Source organism: Gobio gobio (genome assembly GCF_949357685.1).
Source record: "Gobio gobio genome assembly, chromosome: 14".
Classification (NCBI taxonomy): Eukaryota; Metazoa; Chordata; class Actinopteri; order Cypriniformes; family Gobionidae; genus Gobio; species Gobio gobio.
The window spans coordinates 48721763-48741309 of NC_137107.1; positions in this window are offsets into that span (position 1 = coordinate 48721763).

The window sequence follows — 19547 nt, forward strand, 5'->3', positions numbered from 1 at the left end:
TCAGGACAGCTCGCAAATGCTGCATATGACGCTGCCAGTCTGCACTGTAGATGATGATATCATCTAGATAGGCAGCGGCATATGCAGCATGCGGCCGGAGAATTCTGTCCATCAGACGCTGGAAGGTCGCAGGAGCCCCGAACAAGCCGAAAGGAAGGGTGACAAATTGGTGTAATCCAAATGGCGTGGTGAAAGCTGTTTTTTCTTTGGACATGGGAGACAAGGGGATCTGCCAATATCCCTTTGTTAAGTCCAGTGTCGAATAAAAACGAGCGGTACCTAGCCGATCAAGCAATTCGTCAACCCTCGGCATAGGATAAGCATCAAACTTTGACACCGCGTTTACTTTACGATAGTCCACACAGAACCGGACCGAGCCGTCAGGTTTAGGTACTAAAACTATCGAGCTCGCCCAGTCACTGCTGGACTCTTTTATTACCCCCATATCTGGCATAGCCTCTAATTCAGCCTGAACCACTTTTTTCTTGTGTTCAGGCAAGCGATAAGGCCGGCTGCGAATAACCACTCCTGGCTCCGTCTCAACGTGGTGCTGAATGAGGTCGGTGCGGCCAGGTAGGGGCGAGAACACGTCAGCAAACTCTGCTTGTAAACGTTTTACGTCAGTGAGCTGCGAGGGTGAGAGGTGGTCTCCACCAGGGGCCAGAGCGAGAGATTGAGGCTTTTGGACCGCCTCTGGCCCGAGATCCTCCTCTCCAATCACTACCGTCGCTAGCATCACTGACTCTGCCTGAGACCATTTTTTTAACAGGTTGAGGTGGTACATTTCACGTGCCCTGTCCCTATCTGATCGTATCACCTCATATTTGAGATCTTCAACTCGCCGTGTGACCTCAAAGGGTCCTTGCCACTTCGTGAGTAATTTAGAACTAGAAGTAGGGAGTAATACAAGCACTTTATCTCCTTAAGCCTTGAGCCTGTAACAAATTCTCCATAGACAGCCGCCCCAAAGTGTGGAATTTTGTTCTCAGGTCCAAGACATACTGAATTTCGTTCTTACTAGCAGAAGGTCCATCCTCCCAAGCCTCTCTAAGGACATCCAGCACCACCCGAGGCTGGCGTCCATAGAGAAGCTCGAAGGGGGAAAACCCCGTGGAGGCTTGGGGGACCTCGCAGACAGCGAACAAAAGAGGTTCTAGCCACTTATCCCAATTTTTGCCATCCTCGTGATCGAACTAACGAATCAAGGTCTTTAACGTGCGATTAAAACGTTCCACCAGTCCGTCCGTTTGTAGGTGATAGACGCTGGTGCGAATCAATTTAATGCCCAATAATTCGTAGAGTTTACGGATCGTCCGTGACATAAACGCCGTGCCTTGATCGGTGAGAATCTCTTTCGGGATTCCCACCTGGGAGATGAATGAAAACAGTGCATTCGCAACGCTTTTCACCGAAATAGTGGAACTGCTTCAGGATGCCTCGTGCCGACCTTTCTAATGGCCCGATGAGGTCCATGCCAATTCGTTCGAAGGGGACCTGCATCAATGGAAGAGGGCACAATGGTGCTTTTGGGTTGGCTGGTGGATTCACCAACTGACATTCACGACAAGACGCACACCACTTGCGTACATTCTCGTGAATGCCCGGCCAGAAAAACCGGGCCATGAGACGGTTTAGTGTAGCCGTTTGTCCTAAATGCCCGGCCATTGGATTAGAATGAGCCGCCTGGAAAAGCATTTCCCGACGGCTTTTAGGCACCAACAACTGTGTTGTATCTTGTTTTGACTGGGCGTCTTGGGTCACCCGATACAACTTATTTTTCATAATTAAAAAATACGGATAGGATAGCGGCTGGTCAGGGTGGAGGTGGCCGTCGATGGAACAGACCTGACTAAACGCGTGTTTGAGCGTCTCATCCTGGGACTGCTCCAGGGGAAAGTCATCGCGGTCTGTGAGAATGGGAGGCTCCAGAGCACTCTGTTCCCGCGGAACAGCTCCCAGAGGTCACAAATCCACCTCCCCCAACTGAGCAACCGTCACCTTCCTTTTTACTCGTTTTCTCCAAGAGGCATCCGCACACAAGTGCCCCAATAAATTATTAAATGCTGGCCAATTGGTTCCCAGAATTATCGGATGCCGGAGGTGCGGGTTAACTGCAACCTCAACACTATGCGTTTGTCCCCGAAATTGAATATCCACGAGCAACAACGGATAGTTCACCACTTCCCCGTGCACACACCGTACCTTAACCATGCGGCTATTATCCAATGCCTTAGGCTGAATCAGGCTTTGATGGATGGAGGTCTGGTTACAACCTGAATCCACCAAGGCCTGATAGGTACCCCCCCTTGATACTCACGGGTATATGGTACAGGCCAGCTTGATCGGGGGCAGCTTGTGGCGCATCGGGGACCTGGATCAGTGTCCCCACCTCCATCACCGGACACCGATCGATAAAATGTCCTGGGTCCCCGCATCGACAAAAAGCCGGCCCAGACTTCCCAGCGGCCCTAGTGGCTGGAAGTGGGTCAACGAATTGGCGTGGAGAGAGCGTTGAAGCGGATGTGGATGGGGAAGGGTCACTGGTTACTCCCCGTCTCCTAGGTGCCGGTCTGGGCAGCATCCCAGGGCGCGACCTGGGAAAGGGGACCGGTTTGGAGAGAGAAGGGGACGGTAGAGAGAGAGAGAGAGAAGCTGATGGAAGGGGTTCGCCGACCCCGTGGCACGCCACCATTTGGTCCTCCGCCAGCTGGCCTGGTTCAGCGACTTTGGGCGGTGGCACTGGACCCACTGCACGGTCTTCCTTGGAAGCCGCGCCACGAACTGCTCCAGTACCACACGATCGATGAGTCCCTCGACGTCACTCCCGTCGGCCATCAGCCACTTGCGGCACGGGTCCCGGAGCTGTTGGGTGAACGCGAAGAGCCAGCCGGACTCGTGGAGAGCCAGGGTCCGGAACCGCTGGCGGTGTTGTTCCGGGGTCCGGCCGACCCGCTGAAGGATGGCGCGCTTCAGGTCGTCGTAGACCAGGAGATTCTGGACTGGCAGTTGGTGGGCGGCTACCTGCGCCGCATTGGTCAGTCCGTCTTGGACCATCCCCGAACCTCGGCGGACCTCTCAAACAGGTCGATGAAGGCCTCTGGGTCATCTTGTGGACCCATTTTGTTGAGAGGCACGGCGGCGGCCAAGTCTTTGACGGGGGTGGGGACGGCCCGAATTTCCCGGTCCATCCAGCGGTCCTCATGCTGGGCGCGGAGGAGGGCCTCGAATCGCTTTTCTTGCTCCTATCTCACGGCCAGCAGGTCTCGATGGTGTTCTTGGTGGAGACCGGCGAGCGATTGTACGATGTCCGCAAGCGGCGTTCCCGGCGGAGACTGCATGGCGGCGGCGATCTTCTTCCTTCCCGGGTTTCGGCACCAGTGTAACGAAGGTTCGTATGTTGGGGGGGTGTTTAAGGAAGAAGACAGGGTCGGCGTGACTGGGACTCGCGACTTTAATACTTAAAACTTTCAGAAACAAACACAACAAGCGCACGTGGGCGCATAAACACAAAACATAAACTCAGCACTTCTTTCAGACACTCGGTTTCCAGTTCGTTTCCTTCAGTCAGCAGGCATGCACGCAGTCCCAGTCCAAACTCTCTCTCCCGTCTCTCTCCCCGCAGTGGCTTATATGCGGTCTCTCCATGCCAATTACTGCCGTCAGACACAGGTGTTCGTCACCTCTCTCTCCCGCTGCAGACCTCGTGAAACCAAGCCCCCTCCGCCACACCATGTTATTCCTCTCTTGTTATTCCAAGCATGCTTAATTCACTCATCATTTCAGCTTTAAAAGTCCACTTTATGTCACAGTGACGGATGACAAATGCGTCTTTGCAGATTTGCATTTCGCCAAGTTAACTCGCATAATAACTTTGACTGTTTGCCTTTTTGAACTATAATAACGATTGCTCGTTCGGTGGCCGCTGACGTCCACATTATTTATTTGCTATAATCTCTGTGAGCCGAGCCTGACCACCAAAACTTTAAGAAATAAGACGGTTCATTCATATTATTATTAAAGTCAATCACAGCGGAAGCTCGGGTTGCCATAGAAACATGACACGCGCTTGAGACTGCACATGCGTGGTGGCTGGAGCAACCTGAAATATGAGCTTTTTTACGCAATTTGAGCATCATAGAAAACATTTGTGACAGTTCACCTGAGATTTTGTTGCTGATTTTAAATATATTATTTAAATATAAGTTCAAATCAAACTTCAATAGTGCGTCACACGTAGACAGCACTTACTTTTTTCTCATGTTTGTCCACAATATGCATGAAGGATGCCCGGACAGAAGTGGTGCCCTTGGGTTTAACTTCTTTATATTTGTTGTTTTTTAGCTTTTTTCGCACATCACTCATGAAGAGGATGCAGAGAGAGCGAGCGAGAGAGAGAGAGCGTGAGGCGAGCGAGCAAGAGAGAGAGATCGCTCGTGTTTTTTTTCTTTCTTTTTTTTAAACCTTATTTCCCGGCTCACACTTTTCTTATCCTAATTTTACAGTTGCAAGTTACAAAAAACACACAAGCAGTGCTGACTGACTCTGATCACGGGCAGGTGTTCTCTGAGTCCGGATCGACTCCGGTATTACACACAATGTTAAACAGACCCGGGACCCGTAGTAATAGATTGGGACCCGACCCGGACCCGGCTGATCATTTAAAATATGTCCCGGGTCGGGTCCACGGGTCCCGGGGGCTCTGTGAAGGCCTCTAGTGTGCGATAGTCATCATAGTTGGGTTAACTTATAAAGTCTATTATAAAAGAAAACACTTAATGTGGCTTCCTGCAGTAAAACAGTGATATTAAAAGTAGCCTATACACTTTATTGAACATGTGCTATATTGCATATTAAGCATTTTATAATGGTTTTCTGTTGGAGAAAAATGTTGTGATGAACAATGTTGTGTTCATAACCTGATTTAATCTGCTTGCCTATACAAAGTAGCCTTTAATACCTTTTTAACGGTAGCCTACTGTTAAGCGTTTTCCTCGTCTTTATAACGAGGACACATGAAGCGTCTTATAGGCAGAATAACGCTCACGGTGCCGGTGTCTGTTTTGGCAGATACTGCCATCTAGTGGCAGAAGGTTTTCTTAGACAGCGGTGTGTGTGTATCGTGCAAGGCCAAACCGGCGAAATGAAAGTCTCAAAATCTAAATGAATCGAATAGGATCGACTCACAAAAGAGTCAATGAATGCATGCGCGTCACCAGGTCCACAAATGCACATCTTACTAGTTGCATACACAAATTCTGACCTACATTAATACTAGGGCTGTCAAAATAACGTTAATTTCGATTAATTAATCTTAGGAAAAATAACGCGTTAAAAAATATAACGCAGATAATCCATTCTGTATTGGACTTTGACCCTGAGCTGTAAAATGAAGGAGGGAGACGAAAACGCGCTGCCTGGATCATTGATTGGAACATTTACGTAGCCTATATAAAAACGGCCTGATGGAAGTGCTGATAAAAATAAAGTCGTCTGCGATGTCCTGCAATGTCCACTATCCTACCCAAGAGCGTGTCATATACATGCCATAAAGTGCGTATCATTTGCACGCGAAAACATGCGTAGCGTATACATTCCACGACACTGCACACTTGTACTATTGATACGCATTCTCAACAGGGAGCGCGCACTCTTAAAGGGGCCACACTATATTCCTACTCGTTCCAACGTCCATGCATTCAGCAGCCCAAATGAATACCTGTCTGTCATTTAATGTTAATCAAACAACTACAGGTGTTAAATAAATGAATACATATTAAATAAACCTACTGTATCTGTATATTTTTTTAAAGAAATGTATTATTGTTTTTGTAATTTGCTTCTTTGTTCTTTTATTTAGCTTTTAGCTTTTTATTTTTTTATTTTATTTGTTCAATTTCTCATATTAGCCACATTGCCCACCCCTTGCCCACCTGCACAGCAGCTGATATACAATGTAGTCTTGATTTGGGTGGTCACTCTGCATTGAAATTTTGAAAGGGATCAAGTAAAATGACTCAAAATAAAGTCATTTAAGCATGCCAAAGTCAACTTTAATCATATAAAATGTAATTTCCAAGCAGCAAAATTGTGGCCAGTGAAAAGTGGCTAGTAACTTTGGAAAATCACAAGTCACAGTGGCTGGTGAGCAAAAAAGTTAATGTCAAGCCCTAATTGTATGTACAGTAAAAAAAAAAATCTTCCTGAAGCACTTTTTAATTTATTTCCTCAGCATATCAGGTCATATTGTTTATTGTTATAGCCAATATTTGAACAGTGAAAGTAATGATAAAAGTTTTTGAACTTTAATGTCACTAATGCTGATTATTCATTGATTCATTTGAATTGAAATATTTAAAATACTTTCACAGCAAAAACTATGTATGCGATTAATTTAGATTAATTAATCACAGAGTATGTAATTAATTAGATTAAAAATTGTAATCGATTGACAGCCCTAATTAATACAAAATCGAAGTTTTGTATTCACAACTATGTCTATTTGTACAAATTGCTGCACATTCATGTAATTCTGTATTTTGCACACACAAGTTAAAAGGCATTTGTTTGTGGATAGTAAAACATGTCTGCAATATTTATCAAGTTCATGGGTAATTGTGTGTGAATGTATTAATCATTTTGAGTCTAAAATCATCCCATACTATTTTATCCAAAGTGTTGGTCTAAACGCTACATAAAATATTCTTTTACGTCTCTACACAAACTCTGAAGACATTTCCACTGACATTTAATGACTATATGGAGCAAATCCGACCATTTGTAAACAGCAATATGTAAAAAACATTTAAAATTACATTAAAAATAACCTACATCAGATAACTTCTGCCTGTTATATCACTTTGATATTACAATTTTTCAACATTAAGACAAAATGGAAAACATAAACGTAAATTATTATGGGTCAAAAGCAGACTAAAGTTGTTAGCGGTTAGCTAGGGAGGAACTCTGGTGGTGCTGAGGAAATGTATTTTCATGTCACGCAACAGCGGATTCGACTAGGAGCAAGTACAAATCAGATATCTTAAAATATAATTGTGACTAGTCGAAACCGAATTAAAGATATCTCTAATTACCTTTGCGGTTAAATGAAGCATCTTTTAAAGACATCTATGACATCATTACAGTAGTCAAAATATGTATTACAGATATCTCAAATCAGATTTCTTACTAGTGCAGTTATAATTGCAGATATCTCTAATTGTCATTCTGACTAGTCGAATTATAATTATCACTCGTCAAAATACAATTGTTGCTATCTTTAAATATATTTATAGATAGTCAGAACAAAGGTTTAAGGGCGTTTTCACACCTGCCTTGTTTGGTCCGGATTTTCAGACTTTTCAGTTTGGTCCGAATCAAAATGACCGGTGTGAAACCTCCCCTGACCACGGTCCGGACCAAACAGACGAAATTTGGTCCGGCGAAAAGAGGAAGTCTCAGTCCGGATCAAACTGAACAAAGGTTCGGGTCGTTTCTAGTGTGAAAGCATTTTCGGTATGGTTCGTACTTTCAGAGCATTTACAGGAAGTTCCTGTTTATGTTTAAATATTATAATGTTATTTTTAAATTCAATCTAGGCTACATTGATTATGAAAAGTGAAAATATGCGCAATATGTCAGAAGACAGAAATTTTGTATGATTTTGCTTAGAAAGCATTTCTTTAATGGGAATTTCGTTTTGTATAAATTGTATCTTAATTTTAATCAACGTTTAATCAGATAATTGCCTGGATTTAATAAATAAGAAGCAAATAATCTATAGAAGACAATAATCGCGGGAGCGATTACATGCTTTACACATGAGCGTCTCAAATAAACCCAAACAAAAACCCAAAGCAGCGACTGCCTCACAAACATGAGAAATATGTGTATATAAAGCTTGAAATGTCCACTTTTAAACATAACGAATAAAAAATAGTCAAGCAATGCGCACTGTTCAATAGTGGCAACAATATGCGTCCGTCCGTTCATTCATTCTTGTAAAAGACGCTGACGTCAGACACACGTCCGTTTACAAACCAATCAATGTCCAGATGCCGCACACATAGATGATGACGAGTGGACGCAAGTGTGTCATGTAAAGTTCTTTAGTCTGCTCACATAATTGCAATGTGAAACCAAACCAAAACTAACCGAATGTATAAAAAGTATCGAAACATGAACTTCGGTTCGGACCTTGGTGCAGACTTTCAGGTGTGAAAACGCCCTAAATGGTAATACGGCTTGCCATAGTTGGCGCCGTTGTCCGAACGTCGTCTGACGCTGACCAATCAGAAGCCTCATTACCTCAGCGAGTCCAGAGCGCCGCGCAGCGACAGAAACAAACGGTCGCAGAAAGAAACAGTGAGTGGACTCAATCCCACTAACGGAGAAAAACTCAAGCTCCCCGCCGGTTCCCGAGTCGCTGTGTATTCCAGCCGCACATTTAGACCCACAACACGCGTAAGTTTGTTTTCTGCTTCCCTTTCTCTCTGGATTATTCTCCTGTCGCGCGAGCTGGTGGCGTTAACGCTCGCTTTCTGCAGGACGAACTCGTTGGCTGTAAATAACGTTACATTACTTAAGATTTGAAGCTCACTTGGTCGTTTTCTGACACGATCGAGACTGGGATGTGGGTTTTTGTGCTGGTCACAGATTGGGCTCAGTCAGAGAAAGGCAAAGACTGAAGCTTCTGCTGGTTTGTACAATAAGGGCGTTATTACAGATCTTATTGCTTTCATAAAACCGTGGCAATATCAATATGATAAATAAGGCCAATAGCAGTTTAGTTACTATTGGTAATGATCAAAACACGTGTTCTGCTTGTTTTATTAATATTGTTTGTTATTATGCTGTTATCCGAATATCATAACTTTAGCTGTGTGTGTCTGTGATGTAGATCAACTGGGTTCAGTTTTGCCAGATTGGGCTGACAATTTCCATCCCAAAAGCTCACCAAAACCTTAACACGCAAAGTAATGTTATAGAATTTTATTTGCCATACCAATTAAGGTTGATTGATAAGCATAATTTTTAATCTCCTTAAAACAAAATAATGGTTAAACATTTCCCAGGAAAACAGGGTAAACACGTTAAAGAGAACGAGCAAATATGACAAAAATGTCCAGGTGGAAACTGTCAAAACTGCAATCAAGAAATTAACCAAAGACTTTACTCCTTGGAAAAGTGTCATTTTCAAATGTCAACAGAAAGAATAATCCAATTTAAGTGGAAAAAGTGCCCAATATGGCATTTCACACGTTAAAACCGTCAGTGGTACGCAATATGATCTCAACGGGGGAAAATTATTTGTGGTGTTTTTCCTGCTCAAAATTGGACACTCTAACAATTTCAAATATAGCTTGTCTCGATCGGACTAGCGGTTTCGAATATATGAGCTAATGTTTTTAAAGCGCTAAATTATAACGCTGCCCTACAAAGGCAAAAGACCTTAACTCGCTAGAGTGGGAAAGAAAAATGACTTTAAAGAGTTTTCCAGCCAAATTAATTATAGGTAGGACACTGGAAATCTGTCAATTAGATGTTTTAGTAATGAAAATTATCTACGTAAAAAAAATCATGAGCTCAAACTTGACTTTTGACCCCTATTTTGAAGTTACTGTACTCTGCCTTTTGTATTGTCTGCAAAACGTGAGAAGTCAGACCAAGGCAAATGGCAGAAACTTCCACATTATCAATATTTTGTTGCAGTTCACGATTTACAAAATCATTATAGTAACACCTGTATAAAATCTAGTGACCATGGCAATTTCAAAAGCCATCTCAGCCATCTTTAAATGCTATTAGTAAAAACCTCTCAATTATTTGTTTTACCTACACTTTTATTCAGGTATACTAGGGATGCACCGATACCAGTACAAGTTTCAGACCAAGTACAAGTACTTACATTTGGGTACTTGCCGATACCGAGTACCGATACGAGTACTTAATAATACCATTACAGTTCTTATAACAATGTTTTATGTTCATCAGATGTTTTTCACTTTCTGACTGTAAATACACAAATTGATGCTGTTGCTGACATTTTAACATTCAACTTGGTGTTTTCCTAAACAAACATGGCACTGCTGCCTATTTCACATAAATGTAACCTGTAACATTCTTGTGGATTCCAGTACCGCACAACATAGTAGCAGAACAACTGAATTAAATTATGTTATCATAGCCATACAGCCCTTTTCGGAAAAGTGAGAGGCTGGTTCTTTTTGATGAAAAGAAGCTTCTCTGCATTATCAGCTATGAGCCGGTTTCTGTTTTCATCTACAATGTGTGACACTGAGCTATGGATAGGGCTGTCAAAATTGCTCAAAAATGACGTTCGAATATTCCCTCTAAAAAAAGCATGAATATTCGAACTATTCGAACATCTGGTTGCGCATTTTATCAGTGACGCGCATTACGTCAATAACAGGACAAATGAATACAAAGAGACATAACTACTTATATAGGTAGTCTATTTAAGTTTAAACATATTTGACAACGTAATATTTCCTACACAAAAACAAGTAAATCAACTAATGGCCAAGACCGCAGACCTCACTCGCTCTCACCCTCACGCTCTCTGCGCATAACGGGTTAAATGAACAAACACATTTTGAGAGCTGATCAAGAGTTTTGTGCAAGCAATTTAAGGTTGCGACTAGGGATGAAACTATTACCGGTTTCACGATAAACCACGATAAAATTTAGTGACGGTTAGTAATATCGTATAAAATTTAATTATCAATAAAACCGCGTGTGATTATCACGATTGTGAAAACTCGCGGTAAATCATGTCCAGTCAGCGTCAGTCTGGCGCAGCGCACTGCTGTCTTTTGAATGGGAATAAATGGCAGAAAGCAGGGACAGCGCCTGGAGATTTTTCAGCCTTCTAAAAGGACCAAATCTGAGGTGTGGGCATATTTTGGCTTTTATAAAAGTCCTGAGGGAACATGGTCACCCGAAGAACATGCCAGAAGAAAGTCGCTGTAATAGGGGGAACACTTCAAAACTACGAACGCAAGGCAAGTGGACTTTGACCTCAATACCAAAACTACGTCTGGGAAATAATAACGTGACGCGAATGAACGAACAAATTCAGTCAAGACTAGGGTGACAATTAAGGGATAATAATCAGGGCTTGACATTAACAACCGCCATTTGCGGGTGTAACGTTATTTTGGCTGCACACTAGTCACTCTGGCTGTTGAACTTATTATATTCTTCTCAAAAGCCATCTGTTATAATCGCGTTGCGCATTATAACCACTTACACGTGTTTCTATTGAGTTTATGAAAGCGACGTCGTCTCATAATCAGAGGCGTTCAGATTAGCGGAGTTATGTTCAGAGCGCGCGCCGCTCTCACTCGCTGAAATCTCTCAAAGCAGAGATAGACGTGCGATGTACGCAGGAGATTCACTCATCATACAGTGGTTGAGTGTTTTTGTTCTATTTCAGCAGCGAAAATGGTTTCAAACAAACAGCAGAACCACAGCGCATCTGATATGACTGGCATAACGCAGGCGAATTTAGGGACCGTCTCTAAAGTTACACACAACATTGGTAACGTTATACACGTTTCAAACTTCAATAGCATTTGAAGAGAATGACAGTCATAAAACTGACTGTTCATCTAGGTGTCAGGTATGATACACACCTTTTGATATTTAATAAAATAAACTGTCTAATCATATGGAAATATGGATATGCATATTTCACTAGGATACTGTTTGGGCTCTTACACAAAAATATGCTAGATTAAAATGCATCATTGCTGAACACTGATGAGAATATTGCTTGAATATATTTACAGAGATAATATTAGAGATTATATTTACGACAAATTATTATTATTTATGCGTTATGCGTTGCTATTGACGACGGCCATTATAAGGAAGGAAATCCCACAGAATAGAATCTAGCTTAAAAAAGTGCATAGAGCTGCTTGATTTATTTGTTGTTTGTTGATTTCAAATATAAAACTTGTTTAAATGTTTTAAGTGTGTGCATCTGTTCTTTTTGAACACTTTCATCTCATTTGAACAAAACCGTGATAATATTGATAACCGTGATAATTTGGGTCACTATAATCGTGATGTTAAATTTCCATACCGTTTCATCCCTAGTTGCGACTCTTGTCCCAAATATAGCAGGCTTCATTCAGTGATTGAAACAAATATTAATATAAGTTTTACAGCATATTATTGAACGCTCCGAGCGAGCTGTGCTGTGGTAAACATGGAACGTTTCCTTGACATGAAACGGTAAATAATCAAACCAGTGGAAGCAGTGCATTTATCCTTTATTCATGCAATATCTATTCAGTCAGTACCTAAACTAAGTGAAAACTCACTAAAGTGTTTAGTGAAATTAGGAAACATTTAGATATCATAAATTGAGTTGTATACGTTAACGTTACATTTCTACATACATTTTGTTCTCATGTCACAAGTAATATCAAGGTTTATTTTGATCTGTTTTACATGATTCTTTTGTAGTGTGGTTTTCGGTGAAGTGTACTAAAATAAATATCGTCACCTGTATTAGCCACTTCTTCTCGACGCTTTTTCCTGAACAATTACTCCGAGTCGCGCTCTGTCGTTTCAAAGAAAAGCACAACGGCGAGCGCGTCAAGTATAAACAGCCACGCCTCTACTACCGCGGGCGTTGTTTTTTTCCCACATTTTTTTTATTTATTCGAATATTAATTTTCACCTTCGAAATTGGTTTTTTAAAATCTATTCGAATATATATTCGAATTTAGAATATTCGTTGACAGCCCTAGCTATGGATGTGCGAGACTAGTCGATTAAACGTTAGCGCTGCTGCTAGACGACTTGGAAAATAAGCGTTTACATTTTTTTAGCACATTTAAAGTTTTGCTTTAAATATATTTTTACAAAGGCTATGTTTAAATTACTGTCGTGTTAATGTTATATCTTGAAATTAATATATTATTTTGAAAAGTGTATATCTGCAGCAAAACAAAATCATTTAAAGTCCCTGTAAGGTCAAAACTAAACATGTGTTCTGAGTTTCTCACACCACAGATAAATGTGTAATTAACCACCCAGCCAAATTTGAATCATAAAAAACTCTGGCAAGTACATGAAATATCTTATCAAAAACTTGAAAAAATGAGCAGCATTCTCTGCTCCCAAACGCTGGGGGTGTGTCGCTGTCGGCGCCGAAACCACGCCCACTCGCGGGACAGCTGCAGTAGCACACAGGGTTGCCAGGTTTTCACAACAAAACCCTCCCAATTGCTACTCAAAACAAGCCCAATCGCGTTTCAGGGGGGCTTCCCCGTTAAAAATCACATTTGGGGTAAAATAAGTGTTTTTTTTGGCATGGTTGCCTACTAAAATTCGCATTCCCGGGGCTAAATATCACATAATTAAGGTCGCTTCAACCCGCGGACATGAAAAAACAGCCCGCGGTTTTGGCAACACTGGTAGCACACAAGACAACACTCACGTACTGATCACGACTGTCTATGATCCCGACGCACCAGATGTTGGCGGGACGGGAGGATGAAGGCCGGGGCGGGGGATAGTCGGTTCTGCAGCGGATTATCAGTGAATCCCAGTTGTCTCCGGTGAAAGTTTGTAAAACTATCCGGTGTAAAGTCACTGCAGAGGCAGTTGTCGGTGGTGATCCTCAGCTCTCCTTCAAGGCAGCTGTTCACAAAATTAATCCACCTCTTCTTGATCATCGTGTTTGTTTTGTAAGCTGTTTTGTAAGTTGTAGACTATAGTAACTAACAGTACTGACAGTAACTCGCGATCGAGCGGGCAAACTGATGCGAATGTGCTCTAGTTATGATCGTGTTAGGGGAGGAGCCAGGCTCAGTGGCTCCAGTGCGTCATCGAGCCACCGTTTTAGCCCCGCCCAGAAAATCCTGAACACAGCAACGGTGAATTTTTTTTTAACGGTCTAACTTCTGAATTCAGTACTACATAGTTCACAGTCTTTGTAATGTGTTTCAGCAATACATTTCTAACATTTATAATGTGTTTAGAAACAAATCTCAGAATTGCCTTTACAGGGACTTTAATTTTACCTCAGGTTTTGCATGCGTTGGTTTTCTCTGGTGCTTGCGGAGGCTTCAGATAAATCTCCACTCGGGTGAAGGAGGATTTTGAAAGCTTACACAAAACATTTCCATTTTCTTCCATGTCATGTCAAACTAGTACAACAATTAAGTTTGCTTAGGCTTGTTATACTTCCGGGGTTAGGCTAGTCATTGCGCACATCCCTACTAAACAGCCTTTCACTTTCGGCAGTCACTAACGAGAGGTATCTGCCTCACGAGCGATTAAAGGGTTAGTTAACCCAAAAATGAAAATTCTGTCATTAATTACTCACCCTCATGTTGTTCGACACCCGTAAGCCCTCCGTTCATATTCGGAACACAAATGAAGATATTTTTGTTGAAAGCTGATGCTGAGAAAGGCTTCAGATAGGCCTCCATTGGCATTCAGTACATTTACACTCACAAGACCCATAAAAGGCACTTAAAACGTCGTTACAAAGTCCATCTCACCACAGTGGCTCTACAATAATTTTACGATGCGACGACAATAGCTTTTGTGCGCAAAAAAAAATCAAAATAACGCCTTTATCTAACTTGTTCTTGTCTTCCGTGTGTGCCTCCACGACGCATGCGCGAGAATATGACGCAGATCCGGCGTTCGGACACATGACCCAGAAGCGATTTGTTTACAAGCAGAGGAAGACGCGCGTGTCTAAGCTGTTGAATTCTACATTGATCGTGCTTTAGGTCTCGGCGTAGTGCTCAAATGGGGCTAAAGTGTGCATTTCTTGGATTCCCGAACGCCGGCGCTACGTCTCCCGCATGCGTCGTGGAGGCCTACAAAAAAAGTTACTGCCTTTTGCCTTTGTAGGGCAGAACGCTGCACAAACCATACACCGAAACCTGGCAAGTCTGGTATCGTTGGACTCGGCAACGATTCAGGAGTCTAAGGAGATGAAAATAAGTCAACCACACCCAAAGTTATAAGCGTTTGAAAAACAATTCTCCACTAGGTGGCTCTGTTTCGAAACTTCTCAGGCTCCTTCAGGACATCTTGATGACCCATACAGAGTTTCGTAACAATCCGTTCATGTGTCCATAAAATACAGCATTTTAGCACATAATTCAAAGTTTTCGACAGCCAAAATGGCCGATATGGTAAAATTGGATATCAGTCGACTCGGCATGACACCCCGAATCTAACGAGATCACTTTTATGATATTTGGACAAACGTTCCGAAATTCATATCTCCGGACCTGTAGGTGGCGCTGTTCAGAAACGCTGCATGTTGCCTCAGGTCATGCTTGTGATGGCATATACCAAGTTTTGTTTGAATACAATAAAGCATTGCGGAGATATAGCCTTATGTGTATTTTCGCAACCGCTATGTAAAATTTGTTTGCGTGTTTATTGCAAATTATTTGACAAATCAACTTGATTTCCATAACTTCTTTTGGCACCATCTGAAGTTTATCTGGTTCAATTTTCGTGAAATTTTCGGATCGGACAAACCGTCTAGGACGAGTTCTCAAAAGTAGGTTTTTCGGGAAATTAAAAATGGCGAGAAAACTCATACGGTGCAATCGAATCGCCATTTTGTTTCTTGCCCTTTGGATTTAAAAGTTATTAGCATAAAAATTAGTGAAAGTTTGGACTGGTGGTGGCGCTAGAGGGAATGAGTTAGAGACTCCAAATTTGGTGTGGTTACTATTGGTAGTGACCTCTAGCAAATTTCACAACTTTCCCACAAGCGGTTCTATGGGCTGCCTTAAGCTAGGAACACACCAAACCAGGGCTCAACATAAGAAAAAAATTCCCACTGGCCCCTGTGGCCAGTAGATCAGATTTTTGCTGGCCCCTTCTATATTTTTACTGGCCCTGAAAGAAATATAAGGAAAACCTTTCCATTAAGCTGTGTGTATTGTATACATTAGGATTAATCAATACAGCAAATGGAGTACATGAATTAAAGGGTAACTTCATTGATTTAGCATTAAGCTTTGTATTCAAACTGGGTCATTTATGCAGTAGAAATGTGAAATTATTTTTGAAATTGGTGCCTTCTAGACTGAGAAAAGACAGAAAATGTATTTTTATCTCATGTAGATGAAAGACAACAACTCCCAGAATGCATTTGCTTCGCTGCCCTACGAGTCCACTCCGTACACCGTCGTTTTGATCTTCATAGTAATACAATCATTTCGTTCAGTTAGAGAATAAACTCTACAATTAAAAACTGAATGCGTGTTTTCAATAAAGTGTGAGTGAGCCGAACGAAAGTCACGGCACAGACGCAGCAGTGTCAGATCTCATTCCTCACGAAGAGCTGAGCAGAGCTGAGGTAACGTTAAGCGCCAGTCTGGCACGTTTTCTGATCGCATATGGAAGCTAAACTATCACAGGAATTCATTGAAAAGTTGAAACACTCACTTTACTCTGCATCGCTCCGTTATTATGATTATCCGTGCGGCCGTCTGTGTCTTACATTCTGTGGGTGAGATCTCTCCCCTATGGGCGGGTTGATAACATGCGGAACAGCTCCATCTAGTGGCTGTAGTTTTAGCCAAAAATCCTCCGATGACGCAAAGTGACGATATTTGCAGGGGAACCTTCCGTGCCATGCATGATTTCAAACCATGACGTCTTAGTGTATTACCAACAGTAACCTTGGAAACGGTGGTTCCAACTCTTTTCAGGTCATTGACCAGCTCCTCCTGTGTAGTTCTGGGCTGATTTCTCACCTTTCTTAGGATCATTGAGACCCCACGAGGTGAGATCTTGCATGGAGCCCCAGTCCGAGGGAGATTGACAGTCATGTTTAGCTTCTTCCATTTTCTAATGATTGCTCCAACAGCGGACCTTTTTTCACCAAGCTGCTTGGCAATTTCCCCGTAGCCCTCTCCGGCCTTGTGGAGGTGTACAATTTTGTCTCTAGTGTCTTTGGACAGCTCTTTGGTCTTGGCCATGTTAGTAGTTGGATTCTTACTGATTGTATGGGGTGGACAGGTGTCTTTATGCAGCTAACCACCTCAAACAGGTTGTGATTTCGGGATTTTTTTTTTTTAGATTATGTCTCTCACAGTGGACATGCACCTACGATGACAATTTCAGACCCCTCCATGATTTCCAAGTGGGAGAACTTGCAAAATAGCAGTGTGTTCAAATACTTATTTTCCTCACTGTATAAGTTACACCTGACTATAAGTCTCAGGAACAGCCATAAAAAAAAGTGTGATTTATAGTCCGGAAAATACGGTAATTAATTTGCATTTTATCAAAGTCAAAGTCAAAGAGTCAAAGTCAAAGTCAAAGTCAAAGAGTTTTATTTGTCACATACACAGTTACATACAAGTATACAGCTGGCAGTGAAATGTATTTGGTGTTGTGCGAGTCACACCGAGTCGCCATTTGCGGCGCCTTCTTAAGTTGGACAGAAAATACAGCATAACATGAGGATAGGTAGGTAGGGGTGAGGAGATGAAAAAAAAACAACCCCCAGACTATGCTCCTACGGGAGCACAGTTTGAGAACAGTAAAAAAACATCTCAGCAACATAAGCACACATTACGACATGAAACACGACTTGCAACAGGGGAGAGGAATTGTGGGGGTTGAGGTGTCCCAGCACAGCCAGGCGTCCCGGTCCTGCAGCCATCTTAGGCGCTGGTCACAGACCCGCTTGTCAGACTGGGGGTACAAAGCGGCGAAGGTGAGAGATGGGTGTGTGCATAAGTGTGTGTGTGTCTGTAAAGTTCATGTGCATGTTTGTGTAGGCCTGAAGAGTCACGCCTGGCACCATAATCTCGGTGCTCCCGTTGTTATGGAGACAACCTTGATCAGATCCCAGTCCGAGTCAGCAGGTGGTTGGGGGATGAATGCAAGAGCGTCTTCCTGCAGTGCTCTTCTGGAGGAGTTGTTGTCTCAGCAGCCTTGGCCAAGGCCGTGCTGGTTGAGGGAGCCGAAAGCAGATAAGATTGGAATTTGTTTGGTCTGGGAGCGAGTAGCCACAATTTATGACTACTCTCTTAGTTCGTTCTGGTCTCTGAAACCATTTTGCAAAGCAGTGAGCTTTTCCGTGATGATATCCATCTTGCGTTGCAACTCCATGATGTTATCCATGTTGCGGTTAGTGGTCCCAGTTTGGGAGATGACCGCTCTGCCCACTGCTTCAATCATGACGGGCAGCCTTGTGGAGCTTTGAACAGCTGTCACCGCTTTCTGAATTTTTCGATATCCCAGGGCAATGCCTGATCCAATCAGCAGAAACCCTGTTACCATGAATCCGAATAGGTAGATGTCTTCAATGTCCTCTACGGAAAGTGCCGCTAGACATACAACATGCCACCTCTCCCACGCGTCCATCGTGTAGCCAGCAGCAAACGTTCCGGCAGGGCAGTCAGGTTCCCCCGAACCCAAGCTTCTCGTCGAGAAGATGGTGTCAATTGCGTTGAGAGACCAGTTGATCAAATCCATAATTTTTAGTTCGAGAGCAGTGCGTGGAGAGTCTCCCAAAGTTTAAGACAGTAGACTAGACGAGACGAGAGAAGCAAGCAGGAGAGGAGGGAGTAAGGAGACGAGAGGAGAGAGGAGAGAATGCGACCGCCTTCGCTGAGAGCCAGAGGGGAAAATTTTATTGCATGACATAAGTATTTGATGCATCAGAAAAGCAGAACTTAATATTTGGTACAGAAACCTTTGTTTGCAATTACAGAGATCATACATTTTCTGTAGTTCTTGACCAGGTTTGCACACACTGCAGCAGGGATTTAGGCCCACTCCTCCATACAGACCTTCTCCAGATCCTTCAGGTTTCGGGGCTGTCGCTGGGCAATACAGACTTTCAGTTCCCGCCAAAGATTTTCTATTGGGTTCCGGTCTGGAGACTGGCTAGGCCACTTCAGAACCTTGAGGTGCTTCTTACGGAGCCACTCTTTAGTGGCCCATCTTCAAAGCTCTTACTGAGGGAAGGAGGTTGTTGGCCAAGATCTTGTGATACATGGCCTCATCCATCCTCCCCTCAATACGGTGCAGTCGTCCTGTCCCTTTGCAGAAAAGCATCCCCAAAGAATGATGTTTCCACCTCCATGCTTCACGGTTGGGATGTTCTTGGGGTTGTACTCGTCCTTCTTATTCCTCCAAACACGGCGAGTGGAATTTAGACCAAAAAGGTCTATTTTTGTCTCATCAGACCACATGACCTTCTCCCATTCCTCCTCTGGATCATCCAGATGGTCATTGGCAAACTTCAGACGGGCTTGGACAATGGCTGGCTTGAGCAGGGGGACCTTGCGTGCGCTGCAGGATTTTAATCCATGACGGCGTAGTGTGTTACTAATGGTTTTCTTTGAGACTGTGGTCCCAGCTCTCTTCAGTTCATTGACCAGGTCCTGCCGTGTAGTTCTGGGCTGATCCCTCACCTTCCTCATGATCATTGATGCCCCTCGAGGTAAGATCTTGGATGGTGCCCCAGACCGAGGGAGATTGACCGTCATCTTGACCTTCTTCCATTTTCT